Raw genomic sequence first — 8112 nt, 5'->3', positions numbered from 1 at the left:
GGGAAATGAGATATGTATGCGTGTGAGAGAGATTGCACAATTCATTGACGTATCACTATCTAGCGATCGTGGACGTGCATCGCTTGAACATAAGTCAATATCTACTTTGTATCGTGGCCAAAGGTACAATATCGATTCAACTCTATAAAGATTGGACACTCACATATCACATTTTTTTTTCTATTTAAATAATCCTTTTTAGTTGTGCATGCCAAAGTTACAGTGATGTTTCTTCAAACAACCAATGTAGCTATCATGAGCATGCACCATTGTTACTCTTGCATTCAAATTCATTAGTCTTGGATGATTTAAGTTTCTATTTTGAAGTAATATATGTAATATTCATATATGAATTCAACGGGTACACAATTTATGAAATGGAGGCTATGTAATCATATGAGGTAACACTTTTAAGTAGCTGACTACAATATCCATTTCTTTTTGTGCGCCTCTACACTAACACGTCAATGCATTATGTTTAAAGAAAATAACCAATGGCACTAAATTATCTATTTACACGAGAAATACATAGGCTGAGCGTTTGATCCCTTTTTTGTGAACGCGCCACTACACCCGTACGATTGGCCGCGCCCGTGTGAACGTCCAAGTTATCGGCGCATCATCCCGAGTTATTGTCTTTTTTCTGGGGTGGACTTCACACCAGTTATTAACTGCTGACGCGTGCCCCGTGTACATAGTCTAGCATGACCTTCCCGCTAGCACAGTCCAAAATTAGTTGAAACTAGATACGAACGATCCCGCGGGTGGCAAAATCTCCCGCCTCCTTCTAAAATTTCCGCCATCTTAGTCTTTACCATGCGAAATCCCCCTTTTGTCCTTGGTGCACGGAGACCAACAGTTACAATACCGCCCTCATCTACATGATAGGTCGGGGCTGCTTTGGTAACTTCCGGTTCCCCCACTACACGGCACCCCCATTTCCTCTCCCCCTCCCGCAAAAACGACTAACTACATGGCACGCCTTCTGTACTTCATCCCCCTTTCTCCCCTCCCCTCTCGAAACCCTAGACTGCTCATCCACCGGCGTACCATAGCCCATTCACTTCCATCGGCGTCCACCTCGCCAGATCTGCTTCTGCGGACCCATCTACCCCTCCCACCTCCCCTAGAAACAAGTAGATTGCTCATCCACCACTGTACCACAGCCCATTCAGTGCCGACCTTGTCCACGGCGCCGGATCTGCTTCGCCGGTACTCTCATCAACCGCCGCGCATCTGCAGTGGCTCATTCGCACTCCCCACAGGAGACGCTTCGTCCACACCCCCCGGAGCCTCCCCACCGACGCCCCCGTCGACGGCCTCTGATCCTCTTTGCCGACACCTTCCTCAACCCTATCAGAGCCGCTTCGCCGACACCTTCCTCAACCCTACCGGAGTAGCTTCGCCTATACCATTCTCAAACCTACCGGGGCCGCTTTGCCAACTCACAAGCCCACGGCCTCAGATCCGCTTCCTTGCACCCTCATCCAACCTACTGGAGCAGCTTCTGATGCCCCATCCACGACCGCAGATCCGCATCGTCGACACCACCCTTAACCCAACCACCGGAGCAGCTTCTGACGCCCCGTCCACGGCCGCAGATCCGCATCATCGACACCATAACCCAACCACCGGAGCAGCTTCACCTATGCCCTCATCCACGACCATAGATCCGCTTCGCCCACACCGTAGTCCACCCTACCGGAGCCGCTCCACAAACACCCTACTCGACGGTTCTAGATCTCCTTACCGGACCCCGACAGCCAGCGCAGCGTCATCACCCTCGACGTTTCTAACCTGATTCCCATAGTCTGGAGAGATGCCAAGCACCCGCCACGGCCTAGGTACTTGTCACCTTTAAACCCGTCCAGCATCACCTGCCCGATGTACTTCAAATATACTAACCGGTCGATGTTACCTGTTATGCAGTTGGCAAAAACTACAAGGACAATGTTTCTTCTAGATCTAATAGCTTGGCCAGCCAAGATCCTGGACTGAGGCATTGCTATGATATTGTAAGCCGTCTGTCTCTCTTGTATTGTTCTGTGCCTGCCAGCGTGCTTTGCTAGGATTTTCGACCAGTAATCCCTTTGTGCAGACAATGATTTCTACCACTGGCTGCTAAATTAGATATGTAGATGTCATACATGATACTACCTCGTACCTCTGTTCCTAAATATAAGTCTTCCTAGAGATTCCACTATAGGCTACATACGGAGCAAAATGAGTGAATCTACACTCGAAAATGCATCTATATACATCTGTATGTGGTCCATACTGGAATCTCTACAAAGACATATATTTAGGAACAGGGGCAGTACATTACACAAAATCGTAGGTGGCATGTAGGAATTCCAGTGCACTACATTAGGCTCCCTTAGAGTGCCTGCTAGTCCAGCATACAGAGTCATGGCTAGTTTATGGTACACACACAATCGTTAATTGGCGGTTTAAATATATGCAAGGGATATGCAATGTAGTATCATGTAGAGATGTCTGAAATTAGCCGTGTCAACTTGCAGATAGGGTTACACAATGAAAAAGTACAAGATGTATGTGGCAATTTCATGGAACAACGCAAAAAAAGGAGAGGCAGCGGTGAGCCTATACAGTGTGCTATGGTACGTCACTCCTCCATTGCAATCATCATGACATGTTATTTGTATGCCAGTTCTATTAGCCAAGTTTCTTAGGGACAATTATTATGAGTTATCCTAAGAAAATAAGCACCTGTGAATATAAGTTCCATGTAATAAGCCAACCAGTTCTTTTCATTGTGTTTTCAGCTTATCTTTGGTATGATCAGTGGAAAGTCTAGATTGCTTTATATTTTTTTCATTTTGCTGCCCATATGGAATTTAATTTGACTTGCAAACATCACAAATTGAACGCAGTGCAGTAATTAATATGATAGGAAAATAGACCATCACTATTTGCTCAAAATGCAAATACAAAGATACCATCTACTTGGCACAATCTACTTTGGTCAATGTTTTCCATAGAGATCCCATTGCCTAATTTAAACGAAGAATGCATGACCCACATTTAAATGAAGAACAATTATTTATTGAAATTCGATGGTCCAAGTGGCTGGTTATTATCGTATAGCAGCACCACCTGAAAGCATCATATAGCAGCAGCAGCAGCTCATAGCAACTCATCATACAACAGCAGCAGTCTGCAATTCATCATATACCAGTAGCAGCTCATAGCAATTCATCATATAGCAGCAGCAGGAGCAGCTCATAGCAATTCGTCATATAGCAGCAGCAGGAGCAGCTTGTAGCAACTCATCATATAGCAGCAACAGGAGCAGCTTGTAGCAACTCATCATATAGCAGCAGCAGCAGCTCATAGCAATTCATCATATAGCAGCAGCACCAGCTCATAGCAACTCATCATACAGTAGCAACAACTCATAGCAATTCATCATATAGCAGCTGCAGGAGCAGCTCATAGCAATGCATCATATAGTAGCAGCAGAAGCGGCTCATAGCAATTCATCGTATAGTGGATCAGAATGAAAATTTGGCAAAAAATCAGAGGAGATCCTCACCTTGTTGGATGAGCTCATCCTTCAATAGCACCTCAAGGCCATGGCCTAGGAGGAGGGGAGGGGGAATAAGGTGCCTTCTATCACAGTGTGGCATCAGCCGTAGTTGTGCAGCGCCCACTGGAGTAGTGCGTTGGACGAACCACAGTGGAGCAGCTGCTGGAGACCATGAGAATGAGGGGCGGCACCAGAGGAAGGAGAAGCCAGGGAGATTTTCCCCTACCCGCCGGCCATGTAGCCTAGCTGGACATAGCATCGTCGAGGACAAGGCCAGATGGGACCAGTGGCGACGGCTCGCTGGAGGAACCCTAGTGCTGCAGGCAGGGGATCGAGGTAGAGGGAAAGGGGAGAGGAGATGCAAGCGGGCAGGGCAATGAATGCTTGCGTGTTTGTTTTTACTTGAGGGTCAGGTGTGACACGGGCGTCAACAGTTGCATTTTGAGTGTAATATAGGTAGACAACAGAGTCATTTCACTATTCCCCTTCCCTTCAATTTTTAGTGAGGTTCTACCCGAAACACCCCCCTCCAAAGCGAAATTAGCTAAGCCGAAGCCCATAACTCAAAAATGACTTCTTTACATCTTTTATGGCTTATTTTGATAATATGCCCTAAAAAGGCGGAATCGAACTGGCCCTTAACCTGCAATTCAATTGTGCATGAAATGATGAAACACTCCTGCCTGCTATCTGTACATTTAGGCATCATCATACATGGCATAACCTAATACATGTGCATTCCATTGTAGAATCTGGAATATGCAATGTTTATGTTCTTCCATACGTTGCACATGATGTTTAAATGCCCCTTAAATCTGGTCAGTCAAGTGATGGTCTTTAAGCCTCCTTCTTTGCTTCTTTTGTTGATATGTAAGATTTCCTCACACTTCTATTCAATTGCTTGTTTGCATTAGCCAGCCATACTAGGACTGTTTGCTTTGATTACTTGTTGTTCTTGACCTAACACTCTAACAGAGCTTGTCAACGATTTAAACACTAAGGGCTGCTGTAGTGGGGCCTTGTCTAACTCGTATGTGACATAAAGGTCTGGCTGTACACTACATTAGGCTCTCCAAGAGTACTTGGAGATCCAGTTCTAAGGTATGCCTAGTTTTTACATCATAGTAAATGCTCATTTCATTGTGTGCAAGTGCAAGAGATGCGGCATGTTTCATTATGTGGTGTTGTTTTGTTATAATCTCATCCTTTTGTGTTCTTAGACTAGAAAGTATGCATATTTATCTTCCAAGGAGACGAGTAAATAGTTTGTGTCACCTTGCAGAGGGGGTGCAATGAAGATAAGATTGAGGATTTCCAAGTACAAGATGTTAGGAAGGAGCCTTGAAGAGAAGTAGGAGCTGCACTGAGCCTCTTCAACCTGCTAAGGTAAGTCACTGTATGCAACTCAACAGTTCAATTCCTTGTTTGTTTCAGGCATAGTTAATTTTCTATTTTCAATTGCTTTATTCGTCCTCAGTTAATGAGATGCCCAAATAATCATGCCTTATGTTCGGTACTTGTATCACTATTAGTTGACATAATTAAATGCCTTACCATTTAATTACTCTGCCAAAGTGTGCCTGAAGCTTTGAAGTCTATTAACCAACTATTATTGCATGAGGCTCACAATCTAGTTTATACTACGCTAATGATTGCATAGTTTTGCCTGCTGTAGTATGTTTGTATGAAACCCTCTATTGTTCATTATGCTCCCTAAGACTTTAATTGAGGCACAGAATGGCCAGCTGCTTGCTTACTTATACGCAACGTGCTGTCTAAATTTGTAACTTATATGTGTTTTCGATTGGGACCCAACATCATGCTCCTCTGGTGAGCTAAGGTGGATCTCTGTATGCAGGCTGCACAGACTATCTTTTTTATAATTTTTAAAATATCACCTGCTTATGCTTCATGATGTGTAACATTTTTTTAAAGTGACATGTAACATTATTGTTAGTCCTATTATGCCATGTAGTATAAAATAGTGTCTTGTTCGCTTCACTATTGTAACTATATTTTTGCCCTAGTCATGTGTACTTACAGAAACATTTCAGGATGAGTTGATATCAACACAAAGATCTACGAGCAGTGCGGCATGACCGTTACCGAATGATTATGGATTGGAATTGGAATGTGCTGATGTTCTCGAGCATCAACTAGAGGTGGCAAGACAACGTGTACATGATTGTCAATGTATAATAAACAAGTTGAGACTGGACATGCAGGTATTAGATGCACGAGTCAAAAAATGAAACAAGACACTAAGGTAACCATGAAGGAATTGGAGATTTTGCAGACTGAAATTTGTGCTATCTGAATCCGGCCAATCCTATTTTCTGAAGAGATTATAGTTCAAATGGAGTTAAGTTGATGCGCGTCCATGATGTATGAGCTATATTTGCCCAGTGTATGTAATTTGCTGTTTGTGTATCTTTATTATCACCTGTGCCGAACCATAATGCCCAGTGGGTATAATCGGCTGTAATTTCTTTATTGTATAGTGTAGGATTATTCTACCTTTCTATGCCTTGATCTCTTTGTTGTAATAGTGTAGTCTTTTTAGAGGTGATAGTATTGAGTAGGATAATTCTTTGAATATGCTATATCGTTCAAACGGGGGCCAATTCGCCCGACCATGGCCCTTCACGGGCCGTCGGATCCATGGGCCTTCTACGTCTCGTAGGATCCATGGGCCTTCTACGTCTCGTAGGTTCCATGGGCCTTCTACGTCTCATAGGATCCATGGGCCTTGTACGTCTCGTAGGATCCATGGGCCGCCGGCACATTTATGGGTCTTGTACGGGCCTTTAATGGGCCGTAGATGGGCCTTTAATAGAAATTGTACATTTTATGGGCTGACCATAACGGGCCGTTAATAGGCCATATTTGGTGATGCTATGAAAATGGCCCAACAGACTAATGGTCCACAAACGGGCCGACTGTAACGACGGGCTGAATTTGGCCCACAAGCAGAAAATGACAGTAACGGGCTGTAAGTAACCGAATGCTGCAAATGAGCCCAAGAATAAATGGGCCCTCAGAAGGCCGAAAGTTAACTTGGGCTGGAAATTGCCCAACGGAATAACGGGCCGTTAATGGGTATAAAGTGATACACTGTTCATTATGGGCCAGTTTCACCACGGGTCGTTAATGGGTGTAAAGTAATACACTGTTCATTACGGGCTAGTTTCACCGCGGGCCGCTAATGGGCCAAGAGTTACAAAGGGCCTCATATGGGTCGAAAGACGTCATGGGCTATACATGGGCCAGAAGTGAAAACGGGCTGGAATCATAGTGGACGGCCCAGATGACGCTACTGGGCCTAATTCGGATAGGGCGTAACGGGCCTTGGGTTAGCGGGCTGTAAATGGGCTATATGCGAACAGGCCGTTAACAGGCTTTCCATGGGCCGGCCTGCCAGCTTTTGACCAAGTCAAACGGGCCGGCCCGCCAGCTTTTGACCAAGTCAAACGGGCCGGCCACGTGTCGACGTATCATAGGCGCCTATCTGACCCGTTGACGAGCTGACACGTGTTTCGTCCGGCCAATAAGAATTTTACACATGGAAATTTCCCATTGGTCAGGGCTGTTAACGGGTTATCAGATCCAAAACCCGACCCAATAGCTTAACGGTGTTCCGTTACGGTGGATGCCACGTGTCGGTCACCCTTGACGAAAGCACTTCTGTGACGCGCGATTTATCGTCATGGAAGTGGACACTTCCGTGATGATAATTTTGGTAATGTCATGGAACACTTCTACGACAGCACATGTATGACTATCTTGATTCTGTCATAAATTTGTCATGGATGTACATGCATGACAAAAAAAGCGACCTACTGTGACAAACACGTATCATCACGGAAGTGTATTTTTTTGTAGTGAGGTGGTTGGCCCTCCTGTCATGCAGCCAAAGGCAGGTGCAGTTAAGGCACCAGAACTCAGTCCGCGAGGGAGAGGGTGTTGTAGTAATCAAATTTCTTGGTCTTGTACGAGTTGACGCGACACATCAAAGCACTGCACTCGATATAAGTCTTTTTACACATTTCAAATGGGCTACTTCGTATGTAGGAGTAGACATATTCTGTTTCGTATGTAGTCACTTGTTGCAATCTCTAAAAAGACTTATATTTGGAAAGGAGGGAGTACAACGCATGCATGCATGCCATGACTTTCCTTTTGATACCTGCATGTGTTGATTTGATGCACCTTGCCAAATTTTAACTATAAATTTAACTAATAAAATTTTCATGCATTTCAAAAAAATTACGGGGCTATTTGGATTGTGACTATGTTTGTCTTATGTTGCTACATTATTTTTCCCACACTTGCCACACTTGCCTAACCTGAGTTGCTCAAATTATTAGACACACTTTGGCTTGCCTAAGGGAATCTTGCCACAATTTTTTTGTCTATGACATGTGGGGTTCACGGCTAATAAAAAAATTCTTGTCTTAGGTGTGGCTAATAAAAAAGACTTATATTTAGGAACGGAGGGAGTAGAAAATATAAATAATAATGCATATTGGGGCAACCCACATTTCTGCTATTTTTATCCGTGG

Source organism: Triticum dicoccoides, chromosome 6A, assembly GCF_002162155.2.
Source record: "Triticum dicoccoides isolate Atlit2015 ecotype Zavitan chromosome 6A, WEW_v2.0, whole genome shotgun sequence".
In the NCBI taxonomy this organism is placed as follows: domain Eukaryota; kingdom Viridiplantae; phylum Streptophyta; class Magnoliopsida; order Poales; family Poaceae; genus Triticum; species Triticum dicoccoides.
The sequence above is the reverse complement of the archived record's forward strand: the minus strand, read 5'-3'. Positions refer to the sequence as shown.